Source organism: Parus major, chromosome 8, assembly GCF_001522545.3.
Source record: "Parus major isolate Abel chromosome 8, Parus_major1.1, whole genome shotgun sequence".
Classification (NCBI taxonomy): domain Eukaryota; kingdom Metazoa; phylum Chordata; class Aves; order Passeriformes; family Paridae; genus Parus; species Parus major.
Window position 1 is genome coordinate 17,543,240 of NC_031777.1, and position 16,728 is coordinate 17,559,967.

Below are 16,728 nucleotides of genomic sequence, written 5' to 3' on the forward strand. Positions count from 1 at the left end.
ACCCTTAGAAGTTTAAAGACAGTGAACTTGTTTTTGAAAAAGAGGCATGATAAATTTAAATGGCAGCTAGCTCAGATCCGAGGAGGAGCGAAGTCATGCATCAAAGATAATTGAAGGCACGCTTTGAAATGGACTGAGGGGAGATGACTTTTGACCTTGGATCGTTTGGAACTCGCAGCAACGCACAGGGACTCCTCCATCATGACAAATGATTGGAGTTTCCAGTAAGTGAGTGTCTGAGCATCGTTTATGCTGACTCCCTGATATTTCACTGCTGAGAGGTCAACTGCTGTATTTGAGCACAGATGAGAGTCACTTGAAGATGAATCCAGGTCTGGACACCTTGTGGAGAGCAGCACTTAAGGACTGTGTTAGTAGCAGAACTGATTCTTTTTTTTTGGCTGAATATTAGACGGGTAGCTATGATTGAAACTGCCACAGAATTGGACATCATTGATGTCTGAGTAGAACCAATCCTGCCTGAAAATCAGAGCATGAATCAGTGATTTCTTGGCTCTTGACAAAGGGTGTGATAATGACCAGACTGGATAGCAAGATCAGCTTCTTACTTGTTAGGATTCCAATCCACAGATGTTACCCAGGGGCTGATGACTGAATAAAGTAGATACATTTTAGTCAGAGAGGCTGAAATTCAGCAGTGCCTATTGCTGTGAAGGCACAGTGTCCTGAACATCCAGAAACTATTTGGTTTGCAGATAATAAAATCATATACTTTTGTAATGCAGAAGGTATTCTAATTGAGTATAAAAACGTAGGTGTCTATCACTGTGAGTTAGTGCAACACATTAATGGCCCACAAAGACTGTTTGTGAGAACACAGGAAACTTAGCCATTTTTCATTTAACCCAGCAACTCAGGATTCTGTAAAGTATACGAATGGCATACATTCCCAGAATCTGTGAACAACTGGTTTTAAACAGTTGCCACTTAATTGTTCATTGCATTAGAGATTAACCCAAACCTCTGTGTTTCCTTGCAAACTTAGATCCTTTCCCCTGTAATTCAGGCATGTTTTGTGTTTTGGCCATATATACAAGTGTGGGCCAAATGTACATGTGAGGTGTGGGATTTAAGGTTCAGCTCTGTTTCTGCACATTTGCATTGTTACTGAGATCCCCAAAACTTTCTGCTCTGGTTTCCCAGCTGAAAAATGGACATGATAATGATTCTTTCTTTTCCACATCTTTTGTTTTTGCTTTTTTATTTGCTTATTTTGTTTTGATTTTTTAAAGGGGTATATTATTTTGCTCAAAACACATCTAATAAGGCAGTAAATAGTAAAATGCTTGCTGTCAAGAACTGAAAAGCTTTCATGATCTGTGAATGGAAAATTTTCTTTTGACTTTTCCTTTTTGTTTCTATCACAAGGGATTTCTTAGGGAGGTATCGGTTTCCTACACATGATAATTAAGATTCATATGACTAACTTGACTTAAAATTCAGTAGAATGCTCATATAACCCTCTAGCAGTCCCCAAATCCTAGCTTATTAGTCTGAAATTGGCAAGTAGAAAATAGTAGAGAGAAAACTGGGACAGTTATATTTAATATTAATGCAAAAAATACTGAAGAACTATAGTGATAAAATAAAAATAAACTTTCTTTTCCTATGCAGTGGAAGTTCCTCGGGCTAAAAAAGTTATCATAATACACATTGAACTTAACTGAATACAGACATAAACATTTAAAGATATTCCCCTGTTTTTAATGGTATGAAATATTCACTATAGTCATAAAACTAGGGATTGACTGAAAAAATAGTTGGTTGTGAAATCTATTTCATAGTTTTTCTATATAACTACAGAAAAAGGGTTCTCTCTCTTTTTATCTCTTTGACTAAATTAAAATATTTAATAAATGTCCACCAGGAATAATTTGTACTTAAAACTGAAATATAAGACAGACACTTTCAACAAATTAACTTTTAATATAAGTAATGCTAGTATTTTAATTTATTCTAATTATCTTTTTTTTTTTTTTGGTGTGTTCTGAATAGGAAAATATGAGAAAAATTTTTCAAGTTCAAAATCAGTTAAAACTTTGAATATGTATCTATCCTAATTCATTGGTTACAAATATTGTATAGCAATAGTAAAAATAAATAAAACCAATACCAAATAGTAAATATATTTATCTCGGTTTTATTTGCATTTAAATGCAATTGTTGAAAGAAAAATTTGTTGAAATTGTCAAAAGAAAATAAGAAAAATTTATGTTCTTTTTCACTTCTCCTTTTACTCCCACCTTGAAGAAATTTGTGAGCATTTTTGTTGTTAATAATCATTCTATTCATTTATGGATAGAGGTAAAGTCACAGAAATGTCCTTGTCAGAAAAAGAATTTCAGTGCTTTTACCAGTGAACTGAGGTTTTTGGTTGGTTGATTTTGCTGGTTTCCTTTTCTTCTCTCAGATGTCCTTTTGAATTTTTTTCTAATTAACATATGGTCCTTGTAAAAAAACACAGCATTTAGCATTTATAAAATTTGTGCTACATTATTATCATAAAAAATTATACAAAATAAGAAAATATTTCTAAAGAAGAAGCAGAAATGCTTGGTGAATGCCAAATTGTATTTTCATGTTTAGTTGGAATTATTCTCTCAATTCAATTTAGGATTTTCAAGTTTATGACTTGCAATATGAGCTACTTTGTGGAATTCTGAAAAAAATAACCCCTGCTTTAGCTTTTAATGCTGGCACAGGAATCAGCGTGCTTAAATATTACACCCAGAATTTTTCCTCATTGTATTTCTAAATCCTGTCTTGGTAATAATGTATTTTCTGTTCTCTCCCCTCATCCATGTTCTGAGTTGCATACAGATCAAAGATGGTTGTAAAATTCTGTTAAGCATTTAATTTGGATGACCAAGACTCTGAACCTGTTGGTAAAAGCTGGGGACAGTGTGTTTTGTGCTGAATAGATGCATATGTCAAGTGCTTTGAATGGAGTCAGAACTAAGAGGAAATGATCTGCAGCCCTCTGCTTGAGCACATGTTTAGGTGAGATTAAAAAAAAATGGGAAAGCAAATTGAAAGGCTTTATTAGGCCTGTAAGTGGGAAGCAGATGTAAACTTTAAGGTAGTAAGGCTTAAATTCTCATGTGACTCTTCAGAAACAAACATGAAATAAGACAAACTGGCATCTTTGAAATTAAAAGCCATTATGATTTCAATTTTGCCACAAAATCAATATCCTAGCCTAATTCACCAAAGCCACAGTAAGGAAAATGAAAAGAAATAGCTAAAATCTTTTCATGAGGTCAACCTGTCAAAGAAACTTATACTACAATTTGATTTTACGTTGTTCAGTGGCTTACAGAACAATAGATTTCTTTTATCTTTTGAAGTCTACAATAGATCCCAAGAGAAATGAAACACTGCAAGCATGAAGCCCCTGTCACCAAAGAAAAGCACATGTCACCAAAGAAAAGTAAAATGAACTCTTAACAATGGATTAAATTTTTTCTTGACTAAATTCTCTCCTCTTAATTTAAGAAGATGAAACTATGGTAACCTCTTAAACTCTGTTCTGTCCCTTTTTGAAGGTGGAAAAAATTTTGATTTCCAGTGTGTCAATGTCTTGTCTCCTTTAGTAGAAACACGTTTTGATAAGAAGCCATCTTCTTTGTCATCTCCTACACACCATGGGGAAAGAAAGAGTATTCTTTAGGAAAGACAAAGTTATGAGCCTAGACCCATCCTGTCTGAGGCATTTGCAAGAAAGTCATTGTGGTGTGGCTACAAAAGATGGTCCTTCATTCCTTTAGAAATATCAAGATTTTATTTAGAGAGATGATGGTCAGCCAGGGTCGATGCACATGTAGTGGATTGTAGAAAATCAGTAATGGTCTCTTTAGTGCAGGACTTTAAATAGTCTCCTCAGTAAAAATAGTTTTATAGCAGTTAATTCAGGAGAAATCTGAATTGTAATTTTAGGACTAATTTAGCTATCATTTAATTACTTAGTGGCTTAACATAGACTCCCAGAGATGTAGGAAGTAGCTATTAAAGTATTGGTATTATGTGAGATTTGATCACTAAATTCTCCCATTGATTGCTCTAGAGAAATTGAGTAAAAACTCTGAAACTAAAAAAAACCCAACTCATTAGCTCAGCACTTAATTTTCCACTCTCAGCACATCAGAAATGGTCCCTCACAATATGTCTACACTGAGCAATGCAATGTTACAATTACAACTCTTTGCTGGTTGACTAAATCAGTTTCTGTGGTACACCACACTCGTCTAGCTGTGCTTCTGAAAAAAAATCTCATCTGAGCATCTTACATGGGAATGCATTGTGCTTACTGTTGTCTATTGTCAGGATTTCAGTTTGACAGACACATAATGCTGCTTTTACTTCTTGTTAATTCTGCCCTGGATATGGAGCTTGATGATGAAAGCTGATAAATACAACTTTAGTAATCTTGAAAGAATGCTGTCAGCAATTGCTTACGAGTGCAACAGTGATAGTCCTGACTACAGCTGATTAAAAGGTGGAGGATATTTTCTTCTATTACACATTCATAAATAAAAAGGATATTTACAGCCCCTTTTATTGAAAGACCTCACCTAAACCCTGCTAAGATCAGTAAAAATCCTTCTGTTGATTTCAGCGGCAGGTGAGTAATTGGTTTGTAACTATCTGGGTAGTTTTGGCTGAGGAAAAGTAGTTGCAAGGTTTAGCAAGTATTGGAAAAATGTCATCTGATTAGAAACCTGACCTTTCTAACTAATAGTACAGGGTATAAAAATGAAAAGTTAGCTTTCAGATAATTATGAAGAAAACTTTCCCAGATCCAGATAGGGAACATTGTGATTTGTGGCATTCAGTGCTGTAGAACAATAAATGGTTGAATAGAAATTTACTTTAGGCAAAGAATAGAAATTCTCATGTGCGATCACTTCTTGGAAACACCTATTTTCTGAATAAATCGAAGGTAAGGAGGAGCAGTATATCTTGTATTATTTATTTCTGACTGTGAGGATGTCTCAGGGTGAAGAAGTAGTTTGTGTTGGCTGGCATACATGATTAACTCTGACTAAGATGCAGACTCACTCCATTGTTTTCTCCTCGTGTAGCAAATGAACAGCAGAGGTTTGCAGGCACCAGGATGTTACAGGAGCAGTTTCACTGATTTGTAATCCCTGACAAAAGCAAAAGCTGTACCTAACCACTCTCTAGGATCTAAGAAGGAACAGAAAGAACTTTAAAAATGCAACAGTAGTGGTGATTTGACAAGTCACAGTTCGAACCACAAAGATCATTCCTCTAGCACTTGAGAAAATGAAATCTACTTGGTACTCCTTCATCACCATGCATGTACCCTCAATTAAAGCAGTGCCCCTGATAGCAGGCAGTATAATCTGCATTTTATTTCACTCATGAGCAAAATAACAAGTTACTCAGGCCTGCGGCACTCATGAGTGATATGGGCCGTGTAATATCCTCTCCATTGAGTTTCCTATTATTAAGTTTGAAATAAAGAGTTCAAAATTAACTGTGACAATGATTTTATCTAGTGTTGGCATCACCATTAGCTTCTGCAGTTTACTGCTAATAAAACTTTAAATTTGCTATTACTTGTAATAACCTTTTTGCCACCTTAGCTGTAGAAATTAGACGAAGAACCCGGCCAAAACATGGCTAATGACATTCTCTATTTGCATGGAAGAATTGACTAGAAATAATGGCTGTTATTTATAAAGTGTTAATACTATAAAGTACAATATTTCAGATTTCAGCTGATTAATTTGAAGCACTTGCTTCTTTTAACAGGCATCAGTGTTTCATGGTTCAAATATTTAGCTGACCAACTTAATATGCATTGTGTCAAATGGATCAGCATTCTCTCTGCAGCTGTCAGACTGTTTTGAAAAACAGACACACAGGCAAGCACAGGTAATTTCCTCTTTATGATGTTCTGCCAAGATCTTCTGGTTAGAATGGATGTTAATGAGCTAAAATCCTGAAATGCTTTCAGGTCCTAAAAGTATTTCCCCAAGAGACCTTTATAAGATGATATCTTTTCTTTCCTATACTGTTATAAAACAAGAAAAAGTGCACTCAAATTGTAGTGTTAAGCTGTGGAACTAAAACCTGCAGCTGAAATTTAAGTTTATTTTCCTTTGTTTATCCTTTTGACACAATTTCTTGGTTATTGTTTCAAGCTTCCTAAGTGGAATTTACAATGATTTAACTGAGATGAGGACTTCAGCATCTTTCATCTGACATAGTGACATCCAGAAGTAAAGATTGTAAAATACCATTAAAACCACAGAAGAATTAAGTATAGGCAGACCAATGAAGAGACAGCAGAAAAACACTCAAGCTGAAATGCAATAAACCATTTAGATCCCCTTAGCCATAGTCTTCTAAGAAAGTACACAAAATCTGTATTACTGCAGAATCAGACATGTCCTAAAGGGTTGCAGAGGGAACAAGAATTCATGCAAAGTAACCAATAAGGGAATTGATTAATGCTGGATATGTATTAAACACCTCTTTCTACATAGTTTTCACAGCTTGGAATACTAGCTTGAAGATATCTGACTATGCTTTCCTTTTAAGATGTATTTTCCATTTTAGGATGGTCAGTTATTCACTTTGAAATAATGTATCACTGGATAATACACATATGCAGGGTGTGAATCTGACTTTTTACATACCTGTAACTTGGCACTTTAGGCTGCACACCCCAAACCCTGAAACAAACCAACAAAACCACAAAAAAAGGGGTTAAGAGACTGACTGAATAAAAAGGAGCCTAGAGATCACAGCTCTGTTACCTACGGATTTGGCTATTGCCAGGAAGAGAGGAAGCTCTTGGTTTCAGTCCCTGCTCCATGGCTGTCACAGCACTATGTGACACTTGTTAAACACATGTAATTTCTGGAGCATAGACTGCTAGGTAGTGCCTCAGCTCCTAGAATTGAGAGTATTCAATGAATGTTATAAACAGAGAGAGGTCATGCTCCTTCTTGTGGCCTTGCTCTGGCATAAGTGATCTTTAATTCTTCATTATGCATGTGGAACAACTCTGGAAGATATATTGTTTTTTCCCTTTTCTGCCTTCATCACAACGGGATGACTGGGAAAATGTGTGGGAAAATGTGTGAAATAAATATGAATTCTGTGAAAGACTGAAATGAATGGAATCAGGGATCTTCAGGACTACAGTGGCCTGAGTGCTAAGTAAGTATGTGTTGTCTTGATCATCCATTGAAATTAGAACAGGAGAAAGTAACAGAGTTGTCAGGAGAGCAAGAGGAAGAAGTGAGCTCTTAATGATGCTCATCATGTGCCTGCAGTTCTAATTTTGATTGCTTATTTCCTCTTTCCCTACTGACTCATCATTACTTCACAGGAACCAGGCAGAAAGTAATGGACCATGGGAATAGCAAAAAGAAGTTAGTTTAATGAAAACTGACTAACACATGATCATATGAGCCAAGAAAAAGAATTCAGGTGGCTGTGAAATCTGCTAGAGGGGGGAGTGAATGGACTGAGGGAGGAAAAGGCAGTGCAGGGCTGAGATATTCTTTTTCTGCTAGTTTGTGTTATTGTCCTTTAGTCTATACTTTGATTACCAAGGCAGTTCAAAAGATAAAAATTATACTTACATGATCAAAACCATTTTATTTTGAAGAAAAAAAATTGTAGTATTCTCCCTCTCATCTCAGTTTCCTTCTTCCTTCCATCTCAAGATCCCAGCTTGGATTTCATATATCAAGAAAGCTTCTTTCATTAATAACAGCTTGAATTATTGCACCACCTCTTCAGAGTGCTCAGCCAGCATAAAGTAAATTATTTAAATATTGAAGTACTACACACCATGCAAATATGCACATTCAGTGTTTTAAACACTACTTGTAATTCTTAGTCTCCTTCTTTCTCCTAAATTTTAAATTCATTTTTTATTTTAAATAATTTAACTAACTTGCTTGAAAACACGGATGTGTGGAGACACAGACTCATTATTTTGATGCATCATCTGAGAGAAATCTCAGCAGTGAGGATGATGATGAAGGGTGTAATAAATTATCTTACAAAAGGTCATTCTGATGCTGCTCTTCTCAGTGTTGCTGTCAAGAATTCAGTGCCCCTAGTAATATTATGAGAGTATGTTTGGTTTAGATGTTGATAGATATGCTCGGATGCTTCTTGAGGCTTTTACAGCAGTAAAGAAATATTATTAAGTGAAATGGCACCAAGTCTAGCCTTAAAGCTCTGTTGATGCTAATTCTCATAGTGACAATATATTGACCATATTGTGAATAATTTCTAATGGGTCTTAGGCAATGCACCTCCCAGACTTACAAGCTGAAAAAAACTGTTTCTAATTTCCATTTGAAAATGTTGTAGGTATACTTGCGTGTGATGACTGAGAAAGCAGTGAGCGGAGGATAAAATGCTCTGTCCCTAAGTAGCTTTAACATGCAAAATGTTTTGTTCTGTGGCCTTTGCCTCCTCCCTAGAGGAGAAGAATTCTGAGAAAGAGAGACAATAGCAATATTTTATCACCAAAAGGCTGGATTTCCAGTAGCATGCTTTTGTATATATCTTGCTACTTTAGTACTCTTTTTTTGTAGGTGCACCATAATTTAAAGAATCCCAACCTTTCAGGCCCTATTCTTGAAAAGATTGTTCCTTGATAATATATTAAACTCACAAGTCAGTGGTACCTCTGTCACAAATAAAATGCTAAAAATTAAATGTTTGTATAATTATTCATAGGAATGGGGATAGGCAACAACAACAATTTCCTTAGTTGTTCTGCAATTACAATGACACCAGTATATATATCAGTCAGATATTTTACCTGGTAAGAAAAGCAATGACAATTAAATTTATGCCACTTTTGCTCTGTGTTTAAGAAAAGATTGGATGTGGCACTCATTGCCATGGTTTAGTGGAGGTAGTGTTAGGGTATGGGTTGGACTCAATGATCTTAAAGGTCTCTGCCAATCCAGTGATTCTGTGTGTAATCTTCCAGGGTTTTTTAGAAGTTTTCTAACAAGTTTTTTGCAAAATACATCTTGACCTTTGAAAGATTTATCTGAATGTTAAGGTACTGGTCCTGCCTATGTGATTAGATACAGATTTTGTCAATATATTATGATTTGATATGCTTTGGACATGATTTAATCACCTTTAGAGCTATGCCTTCAGAAATTACACTTTCAAACTTTTAATTAGAAAAACTAATTTAAATTTTCTTTTTCCCTTGTGCAACTGTAATTTTTGTCTTAAAATTATACTTCCTTTTTCTTCCCCCTTCTGCCCCCTTTTAAAATTTTATTGTGTATGTTTCAACTATGTGAGTATGTGCTGCCTTAAAGACTTTACACTGTCCTTTCATGATACATCTGTTAAAAAAAGAGTTCTGGGTTTTGCCTTGAAGGACCATGGCCAGCTTAGCTTGGTGGCAAACATACTGCAGAATTAATGTCATAATCAGGACAATTTTTTGATTGAGAGGCACGGTAGAGAGAGAATTGGATATAAAACAGATTGAAATTCAAATTGAGTAGATATGGAAAATAAACTTTCGTCGAAATCTATGAAGTCTGTCATTTAGAGAGAAGGCATCACTTCAAGTATCCAGCTCTGTGAAACAGTCCTTCTCAGCTGGCACTTGTGTCATTTGTTTCTGAGCCTGTGCAGCAGAGAAAGCCTCTGAGGAGGGTGGTGTGGGTTGTGATGACCTCGGCGTGCCAAGTGCAGGGGGAGCCTGCAGTGCTGCTGTGGCCGCTGCTTTGCCTGCTTTGAGCTGCCTTTCCCTGCCCTGGCTCAGGGTGCTCTCTGACTGCTCTGACCAGCTGTCTGGTTTCTGTATCTTTCCCTGGCCAGACAGACCTATTCTGAACTCTCTCATCTTCTCCTGGAGCGTTTATCCAGAGCAGCTGAATGTTTTGGTACAAGCAGGAAGAGAAGAAATTGTGGAGGAAGAGAAAAACTATGACAAGTCTTCTTTCAGTACGCTATTTCTTTTGACTAAATTAAAGTAGCTGTGAAAGTATGACTGTAGAAGCAGTAAACTCTCAGCTAATGACAGAAACAATTGTTTTAGTGTAACTTAATTATGTTAATTGATTTGACAACTTGAGAGAAAGAGGTTTTTGTATGGATGAGTGTTAGCTGGAGAGAATTCCCGTGGAGTGAAGACAGAAACTGCGATTTAGCACCAGTGCATGGAGAGAGATCAGTAGGATGTACAGTAAGAGGACTGTAATGGGCTGTAAAACTAATGTCTTTATTGAGTCCATGATTTTTAGTATCCATTAGTTATTGAATTCCTGGATTAGCCCTGGAAGGTGTTCAGTAAATCTCATGTGTGGGTAAAGGCTGAAGGATCTTTGGGGAGGAGCCATTTTGTGAAAATGTTTTTCTGTTAACAGCTCTATTCTTTCTTTTTATTGATCATATGAATTTAGTTTGGCACAAAATATGTGAATTGGTTTTTTAAATGGTTGCTATGAGGACACTGTCCTCATCAGTGTAGAGTTCACTAGATGGCAAAATAGCATCCCATACCATCACAGCCTGTCATAAGATTCTATAAATCCAAAAACTACTCCAAGATGCTTTTGGCATGGGCTTACTCTCCCTCATAATGCTCTCAGATGCTGAATTTGTTGTAATGGCCAAATCTCCAAATATCCAACAATTGTGTGCTACTAGAAAAGGAAAAGTGTTCTAGAGTACTCCAGAGAAATTAAAGTACTAAAGAGAATGAATAGGTTTTATTTATCAAGTCTGAAAAAGAGGAAACAAAGTCCCCAGTGAAGGATTATTAGACACAACTGTTGGTGGAGGCAGAGTAGCAGCGCTGGCACAGACAGGTCCTGCTCTCCTCTGCTGGTGTGTGGCCCTGCCTCTTTCCTCAGCTCCTCTGAATCCCCCAGTGAGCTGAGGCAGCTTGCTGTAACACCAGAAAACTATTTAGAGAGTTCTGTGTATTAGTTTTGTTCTGTCTTTTGGAGCTGCTTTGGCTCCCTGCACGGTTGGTGACCCCGTGGGCAGTGAGGGGAAGGATGGCAGGAGGGGAATGAGGAGGGAGCAGGGCACCAGCACAGCAGGGCAGCTTCAGCAGAGACCAGGGCTGGGGGCAGCTCAGGCATTTCATTGGGCTCTGTGGCTGTGGGGGTTCATCCATGGCATCAGCTCCTTGATTCATGGGCCAGCTGGACAGCCAGAGAGAGAAGTAGGAGCCGAGGAACAAAGTGAGAGGCTGTCAGCAGGAGGAGGCGTAGGAGAAGAGTGTGGTGGGCCTTAACCAGTGTCTCACCTGGAGCTGTGGGAAGGTTACGAGTTTCAGTTTCTATGAACATCTTCTCAAGGTATTTTGCAGATCTCAGTGGTGTGCAGAAGCGGGAGTAATGGGTTTGAGTGTTTCTGAGTGCTAAAAACTGACTAAGCCATCAGAAAAAGAAGAGCTGTAAAAATGTTAACATTCAAAGACTAGAAGGAGCTTAACATACAATCAATCCTCTGTCATTGCAAGCAGGGACATTTTTTACCTTAGAACACAATTTTTCATTAGTGCTGTCCCTTAAGCAGCTTCAAGAGAAATTGCATGCTCACTCTTCTGAAGTTTTTAGTTTGTTCTATAAGGTTCACATGGCAAAAACTGCTGACAGATCAACACACTGAACAGTCTTTTGAGAACTGGTAGACAAAATTTTCTTCAAATGTTGTCTGTTGGAAAGTCATCTTTCTGCTCAGAGATGGCAGCTAGGCTATTGGCTGTAAAATATAACTGGCTCTGTTATTGCAAAAAATCAGGCATCTGGTGGTAGGCAGAGGACACAGAAGCTTGTATATACAGTCTCAGCTCTCAGAGTAATTGTAAGCAGTTAAGGGAGACTGGATTGCTGTCATGACACGAGACATTATTCTTCTAGCTGATGACATCCAAAGATTGTCTTATCTTTTTATTAAAAAAAACCAAAACAAAAACCAAACCAAAACCCACCCCAAAGCACTGCAAGTACAATTAAATACATATAAAGTAAGTGTCATGAGAATGAAGGAATGTTTGAAACAGTACAGCAACTATAAGAAATTAGGTTGTATTTGCCTGACTCTTTAGATAACCTGAAATAATAATCCTGAATTAAAGTGTGTTTACCAGGCAGCTCACACTCAATTCCCAAGTCCCAATACTTGATTGCCTTTGTCCAACACAAAGCTTTGGTGACTTCCTGGTGGAGAGGCAGAGGCTGACAGGACCTTTTAACACCTGTGGGCATTTCACAGTGAGTAACTGCTGTGCCTCTTCTGTTGAAATTTCCATTTTTAAATAGAGAAGGGAAACTATGTTCTCAAACTAGAAGTATGGTCCTGGAAGCATAGATCTGAATGAGAGGGGTCTTAGCATTTATACTGCTTAGATAAGCCCTTTGGTTGTAACCCTGAAGAATCTTAAAATCATGATTTTATTATAGTATAGGAAAACTATTTTAGGTAGACTTCAGGAACATAGGTCATAAGAAGCCAATGTTATTGTATGTAATAAGAGTATCTTCACAACTTCTTTTCCTTTTCATATTGCTGCTAGATTTATAGCATTATAAGCTACCAGAACAACAAATGTGTCTGTGTTTAAAATACAAACTTTGCTGTGTAATGACTTACCACTAAATCCTAATGCATTTTTGTTTTGTTTCATTTCATTTTGTGGCTCATTTCTTGCTCTGTACTCCCAAAGATCTTCAACTCTGTTCTTTCTTTCTGAGTAAGGAATGAATTTTTAAAATAAGCACTCGTACTGTGAACCATAAAGCAAAATATAGCGATGGAATCAAAAGAAGAACGTAAATTACTTTTAGTATTCTACAAAGAAACTTCCATTTGGCTTTTTCTGTTGTTGTGAAACTATGGAAATCAATACTGAAACATATATTCTGAAGGAAGGTCATCCGTGTAGCAGGTGTTTGCAGCAGTGAGCTTTGAAGGGGTTACTTATACCCTGCCTGTCACGAATCTTGCACAAAGTGTCCTGAAGAAACTACATTTTAGCTGCAGCTATCCATCTCAATGGCTGTTACTTTTTACTGTTTCAGACTGCTCTCTTTTATTATGGATTCACTGATAGATCAATATGACACAAGCAAGATAAAGGTCAGCTAGATGTACATGTCTATTATAAGCTTGAGATGCCAGAAAACATTTTTGGGGGGATAGAAAGCATATGGCATCCACCAGAAGCCTCATAAATGTTACTTTCCTGTTAAGTAAACCCAAGTTTCCTTTTAGTTTCTCTCCACCTTTAGTTTCTCTCCAACTTTACTGCCTGAACATCTTTATTTTGAGATCCTCCTGGCCCTTCAACATCATTGAATTGAGGAAAATAGGTTTGAAAGGGGATAGTAGAAGCTGCTGTGAGAAAGAGGCAGTAGATGGGAGTGATGACATGTCTGTATTGTAACAAGAGAAAATTGCAGTATGCATGCTCTATTATAAACTTTATTATAAGCCAAGGTAAAACTTGACAGTTTTAAACTGATGGCATAAAAATAAAGAAAAGTATGTGTTCTGTGAGGAGACTTCAGAACTTCTGAGAACAGGTGGAAATTGCCACAATAAAGTCTCTCCTATGAAGCTGTCCAACAGAATAAAGAAATACCCCGGGGCCACTTTTTGATCTGGTAGGGAAGAAAGTTTTGTGGGTCTGTGAGATCAGGCGCTGGCAGGAGCAGATTGCTGGGTGTACCACAGACCACATCTGCCCAGGGCTGCAGGCACAGCCCATGAAGGCTGCTCTCATGGAGCTTTTTGGTTGCCTTTAGGGTCAGAAAAATGTAGAATTAACTTTGAAGTTTTTCCGGAAATTAGGATGTATACGAAGGTTTCCTTTAATAGTGGTTCCTTCACAGAAATAGATGCTTAGCAACCTGGGTTCATGAATATTCAAAAAATCTCTTGGAAATTCCTTGTCAGTTTCTTGAAATGGGCAACAGTCAGAAAAATGATTGTCATGGAGCACAGATACACACCTACTGTGATAAAATTCTCTTTCTAATATGTATCATATTGTCCCTTATCAAATCAAGTTTCCATTTTTGCACAAGTTTGGCACCAATTTTTTTCCTTGAACTTTACCCTCTATGTTTTACCTCTCAGTTTTAGATGAAACCCATTAAACTCTGGACTCCCAGTTGAAGAAAGGCTGAGGAACTGGATGTTTATATGTTTTCACTTATAGCTCTGCTTTCCTGGAATTGCAACCATAAAATGAGGCATCAGTAATAGGGCAATAAATGTATGATGAATCATCTTGCTAAAAATAATCTGCTCTGGAGAAAACCTGTCCTTAGTCATAGCTGGATAATACACCACAGTGTTCATTTTGAGTGAGTTCAAAGAAGCATGATGCATGAAGACAGTTTAAAATATTCTCTATTTTTCTTCTGAAAGGCGTCCTCCTTTCATCAGATTTTTACTTAAATACCCATCATTGAATGCAATTTGATATTCCCAAAGAAAACCAACAATACTTTTAAAGGTCAATGTGTAACTTCTCTGATTTGAGGAGCGTCTCAGACGTGACCAAATTATGATCAACAAGTAAATATCCCAATCTCCTGTCCCTTAACTGATTTCTTAAAAAGTGATGTCCAGAAGAGCATCTTTGCCTCCAAAGGTAGCTGTGCAGAGCTGTGCCAACCTTCTGGCTTCATCAACACACCCAGTATGCTTAAGTGGAAACAGCAATGAATCAGCAAGGAGGAGGTATAAAAGGAAGGGCCTGTTTTATAGCAGAACCTGTATAAGTACCCTGAAATAACATGGAAGAGACTCCTTTGTCTCTATTAATTTTTTTTTCAATTGCTGGTGCTGTTACTGCAGCAGTGGTAACAGCAATGCAGAGGTCTTACCTCAGGAAGACTTTCAGAAGTGTTTGAACTGTCAGTTCTTACAGATGTAGTTAATTGTTGTCTCAAGAGATTATCTCCAGCTGAAATTTAAGGTAAATTTGTTTACATGCTGTGTAGTTTGGAGTGATTCTTCCAAGAGGAAGAGCTCACAGAGACTGCTTTTACAGAATACAGTGTATTTCAGTTGATGTTAGCTGATCTAATTGTTTTATAAAATGACTGTTGGATTTAGTGGGGGTTTTGCATGTTGTTGGTTGTGGGATTTATTGGGTTTTTTAGTTATTTTTTTTCCCTTTATTTCAAGTGGAGTACCTTCCAATTTGTACTTGAGCAAAGTCATATTTCTGAAATGTCCTCTAATGGTGAATTTTGTTGAGCAGCAAACTCCTCTGCTGGAGCTGTGTGTGCATTGGGTGGGGTTAATTTGAAACTGTGAGCTCAGTCTTGATATTTCTGAATTGCATTCCAGCATGTACATGGAAGGCAAACATGCAGATGAGTCCAAACAGGTAGTAATTACTTGAATTAGAAGGGTGAGAAATTGAAGTGATGAAGCTTCAGTGGCTCACAGTACCAATGCTGTACATGTTCTCCATGGTTAACACCACTCTGAAAGGAGCTATCAAGCCCTTTTTATATTCAGTCCCTCATAGTAATGGTAATTGATGCTGCAATTTTTATTTTGAAGAAAAATAGAATTTCTTTGTCTGAATATTTTTTAAATGGCACAAGAAAAGTGGCATTGTTTGAATATCCCAGTGGTGTCATAACAAGACTTCACATAAACATTAGCTCAAGCAACCACAAGCAGCCTGTGAATTATTCTGGGAAGTTTTTAAACGTGAGATACATGACATTATTTAAGTATTTATAAATGTCACCTCATCTGCTATAAGGAAAGCTAATAGACTGTTTTGCAGACATTTCAGCTCCAAAAAGCAATTGCTTCTGTAATCTATTTCTATAAAATTGGCAAAAGTGGAAGCAGGCGCACTATGGGTCAATACCAGTGAAAGGCCTCTCTGCAGACAAAAGATTCACAGTCCATTAAGTTTCAGGTCTGTCCTGATATGGATTCCTCTGATGTATTACTATTATATCCTATTTTTGTTGACTCAGTTGCTGTGTCAGCAAAACCAAACATTTTGGCTCAAGTCCCAGCATCAAGCTGTCTATGGAGGATATGTGTTTGCCTCCACCACGACAGTAATGAGAAACTGGCATTAGTTTGATTTGCATAATTGTACGCTTCTAACTTAGACTCTGTGTCAGTGGGAGACAACTTATTGTGATGATACTCACTGCACATTATTCGTTCTGTGCAATCAGCATTTATTTATGCAAATTTCATCATTACAAGAGGTCATTTTCCAACCTTCTACCATGAAATCACTTTTTCTGCCAATGAGCAGTAAGAAAACACCATAGGAGAACAGCCAGGTATATTTGTCATTCACACTCCTTGGCCAAGACACTGCAAAGAGTTTATTGTGTGTGTGCATATGTGTTTAAAATTACGTTTTATGAAAGAATGACAGCTCTAATGACAAAACTAAAATCTGATGGACCACATGTGATTATTTTAGACAAACGCTGTCAAAAAAAGCACACACAAAACTCAAAACAAAACCAACTGTCTTGCTAGTTATGAGAGTTTCTATAAGAATAATTTATAGACTGAAAAAAATATTTTGTGTTCCCCAGATGATCAGTGGAATGTTTTCTGTGATAAGAAGCAGAACCCTGTAATTTATTCATGTGAGAGATAAAAAGACAGAATAACAAACTAGGATGTCCCACTTGTAACAGAGACCTGAAATAGCAA